The 15529-nt window shown below is 44.8% G+C and overlaps 1 long non-coding RNA gene across 1 annotated transcript; it reads right to left on the bottom strand.

The window, feature by feature from the left end:
* Positions 1 to 250: 250 nt before the first annotated feature.
* Positions 251 to 10736, bottom strand: LOC123331182. Its single transcript, XR_006547700.2, has 3 exons — positions 10640 to 10736; positions 3286 to 3486; positions 251 to 647 (listed from the first exon to the last, which is right to left on the bottom strand). It is a non-coding gene; the product is annotated as an uncharacterized LOC123331182 (long non-coding RNA).
* Positions 10737 to 15529: the final 4793 nt, after the last annotated feature.

The following is a 15529-nucleotide window of genomic DNA, read 5'->3' as shown; positions in this document are numbered from 1 at the left end:
TGATTTTTAAATGAAACAAAGATGAATATTGTAAAGATAAAGGGTACAATTCACAAAGAAGATCAACATCATAAACCATTAGACATCTAACAACAAAGAAAAAAGATATATAAAACAAAAATCAGAAGAAACATAAGGGAAAAGAGAAAATATGTAATCATAGTGAGACATATCAACATTTTCCTGAGAATATTTTATCAAGTACAGAAAAAGTAAGAATAGGAGCATTTTGAATGATGTCATTGATAATTTAACTATAATAGAATTATATTTATATTAATTTATATTCATCATATCCTACACAAATATATTTAAAATTTGAAAATTACACAAGATTCTTCTCTGTTTCTTCTAGCAAGCCTAGCACAACCCAACTCAGAAACTAGTTATTAGTTCTGTCTGCTCCCAGCCCTCCCAATAAGAATAGTTCTCTCTTTTTAGACCTCCTATAACCTATTAACTATGCCTCTTTGGGGGGATTTGAAATTCCCATTTTGTGTGATGTTTATGTACAAGGGCAAGTTACTACTTCTGTTCAGTCTCACCTCCATGCGGGCAGGCTCTGTTTCAATGTGTCTTTAGGTCCCTCACAGCAGACTCTATGCTTCATTAACGTTCATCGAGGGAATGAAGGTACAGCTTCATCCCTTGGGGGAAAAACAATAAACTTCCCTTAATCACTCTGGCTTCCTTGGAGGATCTAGATGGATGGGAAAAGAAGCATTTTGGGTCCTTTTCTCAATTTTGATACAAGACTATCTGGTCCTTGGATATTTCTGTTTAAGTCTCAGGAGAGTGGTAACTGCTAAGGTCAGTTGATGAAGACCCAGAGCAAGACCCCCATCAAATATTTAGAATAAGAGCCAAAACTGAAAGATACTAAATTCAGCAAGCTCCCCTCCCAGTCCCTGCACCGCTTGCTCCCAGCTTCTCTTCATCCCTCTGTATTGTCATGGGCCATCCCCAGCCCTGCCTCTCTATAGGACCTCGTCACTGTATCCTCCAGAATCTCCAAAGCTCCTGACCTCAATCACTCCCCACTCCTTTTTAACTGGTACAATGTTTCCGGATGAACTTTCTGAAACTCTTAGGTTAATTATATTGAGAAATGAATAAGCACAGCGGTTGAACGCCAGAGCTTTGAAAATAGCTGGAGTTGGACTCCGTCCCAGCCCTGCCATTTACTAAGCCTCAATCATCTCATCTATAAAATGATAATAATAGTACCTGCCTCGTAGGCAGTAGTGAGAATTAAATGAAATATTACGTATATTTACCAGAGTACCTGACTCCTCACAAGTCCTGAAGAGATGTTCAGGAACAGAAAACAACAATTTCCCTATTCCCCAACCTGTATGGTTCTTCCCTGTATGGACTTCCCTGGTGGCTCAGATGGTAAAGCATCTGCCTACAATGCAGGAGACCCAGGTTCAATCCTTAGGTCGGGAAGATCTCCTGGAGGAGGAAATGGCAACCCACTCCAGTACTCTTGCCTGGAAAATTCCATGGACGGAGGAGTCTGGTAGGCTACAGTCCATGGGGTCACAAAGAGTAAGACACGACTGAGTGACTTCAATGTCACATGTATGGTTCTTAATGCCATAAGGCACCCCCCCCACCAACTTTGCCTGGCATCCCTCTACAGCCCCCCTCTACTTCAACCAGAATCACACAATTTCTCCCTTTAAGGGTGCAGGCTTCTCCCTCTACTGATCTAAATCCTGTCATCCTACATATGGGTAAATATTTGGGAAACAAACTTTAGGAGACCCCTCCACAGAATGTACCTTAAGATATAGTCCAGATTGAGTTGACAATTCAGTGTTTTATGTATGTGTGTGGGTGTGGGTATGTGTGTGAACACAAAAGAAAAACAAGGTAAAAATTAATCTGTTATTATTAATAAGGACTTTCATAGGTAAGAACAAAAGAAAAATATATAAATAAAAAGATTACTAGATGTGACCACACAGAAACTTAAAAAAACTCCCTCCATCTAAAAACTCCATCACAGACAAACCTGGAAAACAAAAAGATCAAACGAGAAAAAAGCACCATATGTGTTAAACAAAAGAGTAATAATTTATAAATTGCTGCTACTAATCAATAGGAGGGAAAATGCCAATGGAAAAAATAGGCAAATAATTTAAACCAGCAAGTCACTTTTAAAAAAACACTGAGATGATAAAAACATATATGGGGAAATACTTCCCTTCTAATAATAAGATAAAATCAGAGTAAAGCCCAAAGTTCCACTTTGGTCTCTCAAATAGAAAGCTGTCCTTTGCAGCCAGTAACAATCAATATTGGCAAACGTGCAATTAAATAGGGACTCAGCCTGGTGGGATGGGCAACCAGCATAATCTGTCCTAGAAGTCACCATGACAAGCTATGTAAAAGGTTTCTAAAATATGGAAAACTTCTGACCAATAATTCTACCTTTAGGAATTAATCCTAAGAGACTAATCATAGATAAGCACCAAGATTCCCATATAAAAAAATGCAACAGTTTAAATTCCCAACAGTAAATGATTTAAAAGTAAACCATAGCATATTCACATGACAGAATGCTCTGCAGAGATTCAACATTATATTTTAGAAAAATGTTTAATAGTTTTGGAAAACATTCACAAAATTAAAAAGTTAAGTAGGATTGCAAATTTGTAATATTAATACATTTATGGAGTGGGGAAACTGAGGAAGATGCACCTGGAAATGTTAACTAGTTATCTCATCGGTAATGGGAAGAATTACCAATAATTATAATTTTGTTTATTATCATTTCTTTTCTGTGTTGGTGAAAAATGAACATAAATTAAACATAACCAAATGGACCCTGGGTTTCCCTGTTGGTTCAGACAGTAAAGAATCTATCTGCAATGCAGGAGACCCCGGCTTGATTGCTGGGTCAGGAAGATCCCCTGAAGAAGGGAATGGCTACCCTCTCCAGTATTCTTCCCTGGAGAATCCCAAGAACAGAGGAGCCTGGCGGGCTCCTGTAGTCCATGGGGTCTGAGTTGGACATGACTGTGTGACTAACACTTTCACTTTCTTTCTTTCAAATAGGCCTTACACAGGCTTCAAAGTCACCTCAAAGTCCTACTTCTTCCATGAAGTCTGCTCTGACTCTATCTTTTAGCCATAACTATTCATGTTACAAAATCACTCATTTGATTATATGTTTCCTAGTATGGCTGACTAATTATTCCAGATTTGTCTTCATTAATTAGTATTAGTTCTTCAGCAAGATTTCATTCAAGACCACTCACACCTGGATCTACCTACCTTTTTCAAAATGGCTGCAACAAGTTCTCCATACATTCTTTCAATTGGCATTCACATTTCTCCAATGAAGAGACAGGTCGTGTTCCCTGACTTGGAATCTGAGTCAGTCTTGTGACTTCTGAAGCCAGGACATACAAGAGGATAGTGCTTCCATCCAGTTCTCTTGAGATGCTCTTTTGTTTTTGGAAACCAGCTGCCATCCTGTGAGGAAGCCCAAGCCACAAGAAGAGTCCAAGTATAGGTCATCAGCTCGCTAAGAGCCTCAGCTGAAGTTCCAGACAACAGCCAGCAACAACCACCAGTATGCAAGTGAGAAAGACTTTATGATCACTCCAGTCCCTCCCCCATAACTGCTGCTGCTACTGCTAAGTCTCTTCAGTCATGTCTGACCCTGTGCGACCCCGTAGACTGCAGCCCACCAGGCTCCCCCGTCCCTGGGATTCTCCAGGCAAGAACACTGGAGTGGGTTGCCACTCAAGTGGGTTCCCACTCCAGTGGGTTCTCCAATGCATGAAAGCGAAAAGTGAAAGTGAAGTCGCTTAGTCACGTCCGACTCTTCGTGACCCCACGGACTGCAGCCTACCAGGCTCCTCCATCCATGGGATTTTCCAGGCAAGAGCACTGGAGTAGAGTGCCATTGCCTTCTCTGACTATCTTCCTGCTACCTGAGAGACCCTGAACAAGAATTGCCTGGCTGAGCCTAGTTAATCCTTGAACTTTCAGAGATGAAAACAATAAAATGATTGCTATATTTTAGGTTATTAAGTTTGGGGGCAATCTGCCACACAACATTTGATAACTGGAACTCACTTTCCTTTTTTCCCTTTTCTCCTTTGCTGCCTCACAGCTCTCCTCTCTGGAACACTTTCAGTCCTAAATTCTTTGGCCCTATAAAAATTAACCCAGGTATATTTGTTATATAAATGAATGACTGAATGAATGGGAGTTCTAAATGTTACTGTATTCCTTGGTTCCAATCTTATGCATGCTGATAAGTCTTCTTGAGAACTTCTGGACCTAAAACAACCAGTAAACAAAATCCTTTTTATCCTTTTATAGTTTGAACTTGTTCTGCACAATTCCTTTCAGTTACACTTCTAGCTTCCCAGCATTTCTTTTTTCACTCACCAGAAAAAAAAAGAGCTAATAAAACACGAGGACCAATGAAGAAATTGACAGCTCACCTTCCTTTTCTTAGGAAGAAGTCACTTTCTAGGAAAAGGTGGGTCCTCTTTATTAACCAATAGTTAGCAGGATATTGCTATCTTCATTCCTCCAGTTAATACAGAGACAAGCTACAGAACCACAGTTCCAAAGGGCAGAGCCCTCAGTCCCATTAAACCACATGCCCTAGCACATGGCACCACCTTCATGGTGTGGTTTGCAGGGCAAAGGATCTTCTCTGTGCTAATCTACCATTTCCGATCCCCACCATGGGTAAGCACTTTCTTCTCTAGGCTTTTTCATCAGAGAGAAAGTTCCCTGGGAAGGGAGCACATGTTCACGGTATGACAGATCTGGCAGCCACACTATTGTTATTCTGTCTCAACATCACAGAGTGTGTTCCTGGGATTTTATCCCTGGAATGGAGGAATAATGGTGCACAACTGAGGCAGGGATATGAGGACATCCACAGAGAAGGAAAAAGAAAATGAGAGGAAAATAAGGCTAGGGGCTCTGAAATCAAGCTTCTCACATTTCACAACGTCACCAAAATCAGATGAAGTAAAGGTATCTCTGTTACTTGATGGTAACTGGTTAAATTTGGCTAATCTCTTTTTTTTTTCTTTTAATGCTTTTGGGAATCAGCAAAGTTGGGATTACCTAGAACTCATGTCACCCTCTTCCTTCACTAGCCTTTGGAGACCTTAACCTTTCCCTTGCTGTTTCGGATGCCATTGGTGCCATGAAAAGGAGTCAGACCTCAAAGTTCCTTTGCCTTAATGCTGTCATATCACTAGTTGGACCCAGTGACTCAGAAAACCAAGGACATTGGGACTCCAGGGTGGAAACGGGAGTAGAAGGCTTATCGCAAGCACAACCTCACATGAAATGCTCCTCGAAAGCAGTGGGATTGCTTCAGATCTATAAGAAGAGCTGACAACTGACTTTTCACATCCTTTCTCTCTAGACGCTGTTTGGAGAATGACAATGAGGATGACTGTCTCCTTGTTTTAACCCTCCATTTGGGAGGTCACAGGTTTGTTTGTGGTCACTAGTATCAACTTGGTAGAGTTTGCTTCTTCATGTACACTGCCCTGGGTCCACCAGAAAGCTGGTGCCGTGTTGCAATATACCTAGTAGAACTGACACCAAGTAGCTGGTTAGATAGAACTGACCACAGGAAAAGGTATTTTCTTTTCCCCTTTGTCAGAGGCACATTTATCTTTTTTTTTTTTTTTTTTTTTTTTGCCAATTATCTGCCTTCCCGGAGAAGATAGTAAAGTTCAAGTTAAGGTCTGTCCCCTAGATTTTTCAACAAATTTCTAATACTGTGCTCCCTGCTATTGTCAACACCGTCACTAGAACCATCCTCACCACGTGGCCACAAGCTCCATCTTTCCCGTCGCCCAATCAGGTAGCCTCATTACTTTCCACATCTCCATCGTTAGAGCCAATTAATCATCACCATTAACATCATCAGAATAATGGCCTCAGCAAACCCCAACTGGGAGAAGCCTGTTCCCTCCACTGCAGGAATTTCCATATTAAGACTTCCGAACCCGTGAGGTCTGGAATATACTAATGGAGAGAAACTGTGTTAGAAAAGACCCCTGGGAGAAGCTGGGCGGGAAAACGTGCCCCAGTCACCTCAAAATATCCAGCAAGAAGCCATCAGGGAGCATGCGCCCGTTCTTTGAACTCCCTCAAAGTACCTTTCATCTGTTCTAAATCCGGGATCGTCTTTGTACAGGGCTTGCTGTTTCTGGATAAATCCTTGGCCCTTGTTCAAGCCCCGGACTGTGTCAGGATGTTCCACAGACCCCAGCAGGACAGCACTGCTAAAGCAGCCTTTCCGGTGGGACCCCTTTCTTATGACACGGATTCCAAACGCCCGCCCAGAGCGTCTGCGCTCAGCAGTACACCACGGGCAGCGACCGTGTCCTATTCTCATCTCAGCTCCCGCCTTCCTGGAGGAGGCCCCCACACCCACCACAAGGCAGTCAGCGGCCAAACCTTCTTTCCTGAGACACTCTATTTTCGGCTTCATATCATATCACAGACTCTTTCCCTGTGGAGCAAGCTGGCAAAACCCTTTTCCCTTGCCTAAGCATTTGCCTTGTATCTGATTCAAATCTCTAACCTGGAAATTGGGAGAGTAAGCTGACAGGACACTGGGAGGAGCACCTCCTGCTCTGCTCACAGACTGCACCTCAGCCCAGGGACTGGCTGTGTGAGGCTGAGCTGATATCCTTCCCTCTCTGAGCTGCCATCTCACAATCCATTGTCAGATGGAGTTTCGCCCCACTGCTTCCTGGATGTGGCAGAAAACTAACCCTGTCTTCCAATGTGTATTACCAAAATGTAACACTTTCCCTTGGTAATTTTTCCTTTTGTAAAAATTTTTTTCCTAAATATCAAATGATTCTTTATTGAAATATTTAAGTAGCTGGCCATTGTACCACAACGCTGTTAATGTCACATATGAATGTCACAAAGGCCGCCATCAACACAGCAACCACAGACTGTGCAGTCCCCAGGATCTCTTTAGTGGCTCCAGAGAGCTCTGTGGAAATACTGCATCTGTCAGGCAATGTTGACAATGTCATCCAAAGCAGTATTTCCACGGAGCTTAATATTTTTCTACTTTTCCTTGTCTCCGGGTGATTCCTTGAGAACTTGATGATGATCAGGGCAGAGGTACCAATTCCATATGCGCCTGTCTCTTCTGAATGGTCGGTTCCACTATAATTTTAGACCCGTCTCGCCACCTGCTGCCCTGGTGAGTCATCATCAACCTTTTCTGAAGAGAGGTTCAGAGGGCTGATGACAGACACAGCACTGGCTGCCCTACAGGTGCAGCTCAGGCACAAGACTTGATTTTCCTTGGGGTCAGGGAGGCATGGCAGAGGCAGCTAGGGTAGGATGAACCCAGATGCAGGATAACCAAAGAAAGCTGAAACTTGGCCTCCAGCAAACCAAGTGCCAAGCAATCCCTGGTATTTTTACACAGCCTCTATCTCTTCATTGCATTTGCATTTAATGTGTCACATAAACCACAACCTGTGAGCAAAGCAAAATGGTCTCATTCCCATTTTACAAATAAGAACACAGATCAAAAGTACCAGGTACCTCTTTCAAGGACTCGGCTCTTTGGATAGTAGCCATGTTGAGACTGGAACCCAGTTGTCCCAACTGCAGGAGTTAAACTCCTCACACTTCCCACTCACCGCCCTGTGCAATGAACAGGAGTAAGTCACGAAACAAGGCTGAAACCAGTAGAAGGGAGCAAGAAAACTCTGAGTGGATTGTGAAATGAGAGTGAACTGCACAAAGTATCCTTTTAAATATGCCTTACACTCCTATGGGGATTCTGTTGTTGTATGACTTTAGTCACCCCATGGACTGTAGCCCACTAGTCTCCTCTGTCCATGGGATTTCCCAGGCAAGGATACTGGAGTGGGTTGCCATTTCCTATTCCAGGGGATCTTCTTGACCCAAGGATCAAACCCACATTTTCTGCATTGGCAGGTGGATTCTTTACCACTGAGACACCTAGGAAGCTTCCCTCTGGGGATACTCTCATGCTAAAACACAAGACCCAGGAGTCACTCAGAGTCACAGACATCCCTCTGAAGACATGAGCATTGGAAGAGGACTTGGGGGTTCAGCTCACTCATATAAAGGAGAAGAGCAAAGTCACTGACTAGTCCAGGCCACTCCAGGACTCAGAGGTTCATTGGATGCCTGTTTCCAAAAGCTTTCCCTTCAGTACCTTTCTCCCTCCTTCTATGAGAAGGACGTGACCTCCTCGCAGTGGCAGAGGCCCTGGCATTTCACTGTGAGCCAAGGTAGTTGGCCCTCAGCCATGGACACAGGCAGAAAAACTGAACATCCAGCCAAGGAACTTCAGAGTCACTAAGAGGAGCATCCTATGAAGCTATCTCTCTGCAGCCTGCCACACTGCCTGGACTCCCACCATTAGGTATCCCGGTCCATGGATTACAGCAAAGAACCACAGTACAAACGTGAAAATACCATCAATATGGCCAGAGCAACTTTTAGCTATTGTGTGTGCTTAGACACTTCAGTTGTGTCCAACTCTTTGTGACCCCATGGACCATAGCCTGTCAGGTTCTTGTGTCCATGAGATTTTTCTGGCTAGAATACTGGAGTGGGTTGCCATGCTCTCCTCCAGCGGATCTTCCTGACCCAGGGATAGAACCAGCATCTCCTGAACTGTGGGTGGGTTCTTTACTGCTGAGCCACCAAGGAAGCCCTTTAGCCATCTACAACCTACTGTAATTGATCAAACAAAACTTTGCTGAGGGTAGGGCCCTGAAGAAATGGAGCAGAGCACAGGTGTGTTCTGCCAGAAAGAAGAGGGAATACGCAGTCCCTGGCCTGAAACTCGGAGTTTGGACTACGAAAGGACTCCTCAGCCTGGAGGACAACCCTGGATACTTGGGCAACAAAGGGACCCAGGGGTGGGGAGCAATGATGACATCATATGGATACAGAAACTTTACTTGGGGAAGGGGTAAAAATCCAAGCAAACTGGCTTCAGTTCAGTTCAGTTCAGTCGCTCAGTCAGGTCCGACTCTTTGCAACTCCATGAATTGCAGCACACCAGGCCTCCCTGTCCATCACCAACTCCTGGAGTTCACTCAAACTCACGTCCATCGAGTCAGTGATGCCATCCAGCCATCTCATCCTCTGTCGTCCCCTTCTCCCCCTGCCCCCAATCCCTTCCAGCATCAGAGTCTTTTCCAATGAGTCAACTCTTTGCATGAGGTGGCCAAAGTACTGGAGTTTCAGCTTTAGCATCATTCATTCCAAAGAACACCCAGGACTGATCTCCTTTAGAATAGACTGGTTGGATCTCCTTGTGGTCCAAACTGGCTTAAGCCTTAATCAAATAAAATAATAAAATGGAACAAATAAAATAAAATGGAGTATACTGGCTTATGAAACCCAAAGATCCAAACGTAGACTGGCCTCAGGCTCTCACTTTTTCGCTTTCTCCAACTTCCTCTGGGTGGGCTGTGCTCGCCTCAAGTTGAGCAATAGCTGCTGGGCAACTCCTGCAGAAAAAGAACTCCTCCTACCCAGAATGCAGGAATGAATTCTAATTGGCTAACCTGAGACCACATGGTCCTGCCTAACTAATCACTGAGCTCTGATTGGCCAGGCTAGATCACGCGCTTCCCCAAAGCTGTATTGGACTGACAGCCTCGATTTTCATTCAGCAAGCTGGTTCATTCTGAGCAGTACCATCAGCTCTGATCCTCATATCCTCAAGCCTCTACCACACAAACGCGCGTCCATGAAGGTGACACACACATAAACACACTTAGGATCACCTCTGCCACCAGGACTACTTAACGGTGATCTGGGAAATGCCACAGTGATGAGCTCCACATTGTCCAGGGTGTACATTGATAGAAAGAAACCCAGGGTCCCTCCAGTTCTGAGCAGGACAGTCCTTCCAGAAGGGAACTGTCAAAGCCACCTTACGAAGTACCATTACTTGTTTAACTGTCTATTGTTTGCTGATGTTCTCGTCCAATATAAGTATTGCTCTGTGAGGTCAGAGACTGAATGTCTCCTTGCTTATGGAATCACCAGCATCAAGAATGGGTGGTACCTGACCCAGAGTATGAACTCAGTAAACGTTTAAGCCTGTACCAGGGAAGCGGCAAGTCTCCCTTAGGCTGCCCTCTGAGCATCACCCCGGAGGCAGCTTAGGCTGACCATGAATAGACACATCACTTTCCCTGCAGTCAAAGGAGCACAACAGAAATGGATCGAGCTCTCACCTCTCCAGCTTGCAGAAACAGAGAGCCTTACTTACAGAGCCTACTTAACAAAGTGAAGCCATGGAGGTCTCCCAAGGTGAGCATCATGCCCATAAAGGGCGAACAGCTGAGGGAGCTCCAGGAAAGGTGTTAAGGGCCTGGGTGGTCCAGATCTCTGTGGTCTGATGGGACACTAGGAAGCCAGGAGCACCAGGGAGATCCTGGGGCCTGAGTGGAAGGAAGCCCTGCTGGTGGGAGAAGGGAACCGGAGAGCAGAACGGAGAGGTGGAAAGTGGCCTGGGCAAAACTTTGCTTCCCCTTCCCAGACCTCTCATTTCCTCTGTCCCTGGAAGGCAATGAGGTGGGTGCTGTTGTCTGCCTTTCTGCACAGACACCTGTAATCACCGGCGCCATCAACTCCCCGTCCCTGCGTGGAAGCTGCTCGCCACAGTGAGAACCTCAGCTCCAAAATGGAGTTGCCTAGCAACTCAGAGTCCTGAAAAGAAGCAGAGGAGCCAGATAAGAAAGGGCAGAGGGAAGTGGGTCTGGCAGAGGAAGGGGATACTGGGAGTAGACAGCCTTATGCCCAGGCTCTAAAATCCTTAGGACCTGTCCACCCACCTCCAGCTGTCCTCTCAGTGGACACTAGGTACCTACCACTGGGGATATTTCCCTTTCAATTCACATATCTCTTTGAATTGCAAATCCTCTGGAGAGGTCTGCCAACTGCACTGAGCATGGGAGGAGCTTATGAGACCCTCTTGGGGAAAAGGAATGGGGAAAGGTGGAAATGAAGTCTTATCCCACCCTAATCTGCCCTGTGCTTCCTACTATATTCCATGTTAATTCAGGGCATTCCACTCTTCCACCGTGTGTCCACGGGTGCAGGGCCAAAATATGAGGCTTGCATATTTGAAAGCCAGCTCTGTGGGGGACTCAGTGAGCTGCTTAGCTCATGGAGCTTCAGTCTTATCTAAAACAATCTTCAATCATAAGGTTGTCATCAAAGTTAGAGGAAATAATACATTTGAGAATAACTGGTACAATATTTGGCATGTAGACAGTACATCTATATGCTAGTTTCCCTTCCTGAAGATTGAAAACATGTTGCCAAGGTCATGGTCATGGGGTCCCTTGAGGTATATATAAGCCCTCCTACTTTTCAAACTAACCAGACTCGAATTCTAATTTTGGAGGTGAAATTTAGCTCCAAGGCTGGAGAAACCCCTGAAAGTCAACTCTTGACTTTAAAGCTGGGAGACTTCAATCCTTGCTCTTGGGGAACACATCACCCAGTGTGCAAGGCAGAGTGCCAACAGTCAGGAGAGTTGGAAAAGAACAGACAATGACCCCATGTTTTGCTTCTGAATTAATCAGGTGTCCTGTTGGCTTTATTTTTCAGAGCCATCGGGGCCATTCTTGCATCTGGCCGCCTTTGATGGGTCATTTCAGTTGACCTCTGGCAGTGCTTATGACTTTAGCCTACGTATCACGGGAGTGGGAGTCGGTGCTGGGACTACGAATTTGTCTGGATTTGGGTTTGTCATACTTTGGCTGGTGTTAGACCTCTGGATAGAAACACGGCTTCATTTCAGATCCTTGAAGCACAATTTAAGATCAAGATGGAATGGCAAATGGAATGTGATTTTGTAAACTCATCATCTTGTGCTTATCCATTCTTCTGTCCACACTGCACTTATTAAGTTAGACCCAATTGTGCACTAAATATAAAGAATATGGAAGAAAGAATAAAATGGCCCCAGCCTGCATTTTCTGCCTAATAAAAGAACACTAGAAAATAGCCCATCATTCAAATCCAGATAAAGCAGTTCCTCTTCTCAGGGCAAGGGTAGTTCAGAGAAGGAGCTGGAAATAGTACAGTCAGGGTAAGAGAGCTTCTGGGGCAGAGGGAACTTTTTTGAAGCACCCTATCTCCACACAAAATTTGACCTTCTCCAATATCCATATTCCTAGACCCAACTGAACTCAGGGAATAAAGTATACCTAAGAATGGGGGAAAGTGACAGGCAAGCAAGGACCCCAAAGCTTGAAGGATATTAGAACAGACAGAATATTGACAGGAAAGGAAAGAAGAGGGGACCAGAGTGCCCCTGGTGTCCTTTCTGTAGCCACCGGTTGGGTGCCTAATTTGCAGTCTTATACATCAGCTCAGCCCTGAGTCTTCATTCATTCACTGCTCCAATTAGATCAGTCTGTCCTCCATGTTCCTAAGGCTTGTGTGTGTGTGTGTGTGCACGTGTGTGTTAGGAGAGGACATCTGTGTGTGCCTGCTGAGGGACTGAGGGCACCTACAATGCATGCAGGTGGAGTCTGTGTTGTGTGTGTGTGTGTGTGTGTGTAACCTATGGATTCATGATAGAAAACACTCTGATGTAAAAAAACAGATATGTGCGTGTGCTCAGTCATTAAGTCATGTCTGACTCTTTGCAACCCCATGGACTGTAGCTCACCAGGCTCCTCTGTTGATTGGGATTCTCTAGGCAAGAATACTGGAGTGGGTTGCTATTTCCTTCTCTAGGGCATCTTCCCGAAACAGGAATGGAAACTTCATCTCCTGCATTTGCAAGCACATTCTTTATCACTGAGCCACCTGGGAAGTCAAAAAAAAAAGTGATATTAAATAGTAAATTGATAATAAAGAACTGGCTTGAAAGGCAGAAACCCCCAGAACTTTTGGAAATACCTGACAATTTTGTTTCCTGCGGGGCCTCTGTCCAGTTTTATTCCTGGCATCAGCATGTGCAGCATAGAGATGGTCTGAGATCAGAGCCCCTTTTCTCTGAGCTGCCCACGGCCATCCTGGTGTGTATCTGAGCATCCCTGCCATGGCTGTGGTCGTATTTCAGTTTTATCTCGAGTGGACTAGTCTCCTCTGCAATGGGTGACCCACTTTCAGAGCAAGATAGAAGACCTGGGCATCAGATATTTGGCCTCTGCCTGATATCTCTTATGTTGGGAAGGGTACTGACAGGAAAGGGACCCATGGCCACCCTTTTCTATCCCTCTCTCCTGTCTTATTCCAGAAGTTTCTCATTAAGGTGTGGCTTTTCATTCCCACTCCTGGACTTTGTTCTGTGTCCTCTAGCAGGAACTCTTTCCTCTCTTGCTCTGCCCCTTCAAACTCTGAATCCTAGCTGGGGCCCCCCAATCCCACAACTGACCCCTTTATTCCCCTGCTCACACTGCACCCTCTCTGCTGTCTCCCCTTGGACTGTCTGTGCAAACCACTTTGCGGGAATTATATTCTGTCTTCTAATAGTTTCTAGCTGGGTTCTGTCTCTCTAACTGAGGCAGGAGATTGCAGAGGGGTTCACCTCTTTGACACCTCCTCCCTTGCTACAGTCTTTAGCTTAGAGCAGGCCCTTATTAAAACTTGCTTGCATTGAATTAACTGTATCACCCCTGCTGGAAGACTCATAATTAGATGGCTCACAATTTACATGAGCTGAGGACTTTAGCATTTGCACCAATCTGCTTCTATGAATCATGTAATTGGAGCCTGACAATTCCCCTTTGAGGAAGCTAGGAAAGGGCTTATTACCTCCAGGTTACAGATTAAAGAAGGTGAGATTCAGGAAGGTTCGTGGTTTCCTCTACAGTCATGTAGGCAGGCGAGGGCATCCAGACAGTCCTGATCCTAGAGACACTATGCTCTTTTCACTGTCACATGTGGCCTGGGCGTTACCTTGATGCCACTCACATCCTCATCTCAACTGTTTGTGCTCACCCAGCACCCTCCATGTGATATCCCTGCAGCTACCTTCTAATTCCCCTTGAGCTCCAAAACCCCACCAACGGTGCTAAATCCTTGGTTGTGTTTCTACTCCAGCCACATTGGAAAGAGGTTTAGAAACTTGATCACTATTGTTGAAGATCAATAGATTGATAAGGAATTAAAATATGAACACTTCAAAGGGGATGTGAGTTAGTAATGATCCCTTAATCCACTCCCCTCTCCTGGCCCAACTGGCAGAATTTTGGAAGAAAATGATGCTTTAGACCCATTCAATCAAATATGGTATCTGCCAGCCACCTGGGGCTATTGAGTACTTAAGAAGTGCATGCATGTTCAGTCATGTCCAACTCTGTGCAACCCCATAGACAGTAGCCTGACAGGCTCCTCCATCCTTAAGATTTCCCAGGCAAGAATACTGGAATGGGTTACCATTTCCTACTTCAGGAGATCTTCCTGACCCAGGGATTGAACCAGCATCTCCTGCACTGGCAGGTGTTTTTTGTTTGTTTGTTTGTTTGTTTGTTTTTTACCACTGAGCCCCTTGGGAAGCCCACTTGAGAAGCAGTCATGTATGGATGTGAGAGTGGGACCATAAAGAAAGCTGAGCACCAAAGAATTGATGATTTTGAACTGTGGTGTTGGAGAAGACTCTTTGAGAGTCCCTTGGACTGCAAGGAGATCCAACCAGTCCATCCTAAAGGAAATCAGTTCTGAATATTCATTGGAAGGACTGATGCTGAAGCTGAAGCTCCAATACTCTGGCCACCTGATTCAAAGAACTGACTCACTGGAAAAGACCCTGATGCTGGGAAAGATTGAAGGTGGGAGGAGAGGGGATGACAGATGATGAGATGGTTGGATGGCATCACCGATTCGATGGACATGAGTTTGAGTGAGCTCCGGGAGTTGGTGATGGACAGGGAAGCCTGGCGTGCTGCAGTCCATGGGGTAGCAAAGAGTCAGACACGACTGAGTAACTGAACTGAACTGACTGAATTCCAGTTGATATATACTTTATTTTTTAACACTACTATTATTTTGATTTAATATTTAACCACATTTTAAGGATTTTCCCATACAAATGTACCTGCTTCATTTTTAAAAAATATGGTTCAATATGCAAAAATTCCCATATTAACCATTTCATTGTATAATTTCTTATTAAGTATATTCACAGTGTCATGTAACCAACCTCTAGAATGTGTCCATCTTGCAAAACTGTGTATTCCTTAAGAAACTTCTTATCCAGTTGATATATACTTTCAGTTCAGTTCAGTTGCTCAGTCGTGTCTGACTCTTTTCGACCCTATGAATCGCAGCATGCCAGGCCTCCCGGTCCATCACCAACTCCCGGAGTTCACTCACACTCACGTCCATCGAGTCAGTGATGCCATCCAGCCATCTCATCCTCTGTCGTCCCCTTCTCCTCCTGCCCCCAATCCCTCCCAGCATCAGAGTCTTTTCCATTGAGTCAACTCTTCGCATGAGGTGGCCAAAGTACTGGAATTTCAGCTTTAGCATCATTCCT

The sequence above is a fragment of the Bubalus bubalis genome, chromosome 22 (assembly GCF_019923935.1).
Source record: "Bubalus bubalis isolate 160015118507 breed Murrah chromosome 22, NDDB_SH_1, whole genome shotgun sequence".
In the NCBI taxonomy this organism is placed as follows: Eukaryota; Metazoa; Chordata; class Mammalia; order Artiodactyla; family Bovidae; genus Bubalus; species Bubalus bubalis.
The sequence above is the reverse complement of the archived record's forward strand: the minus strand, read 5'-3'. Positions and strand labels throughout refer to the sequence as shown.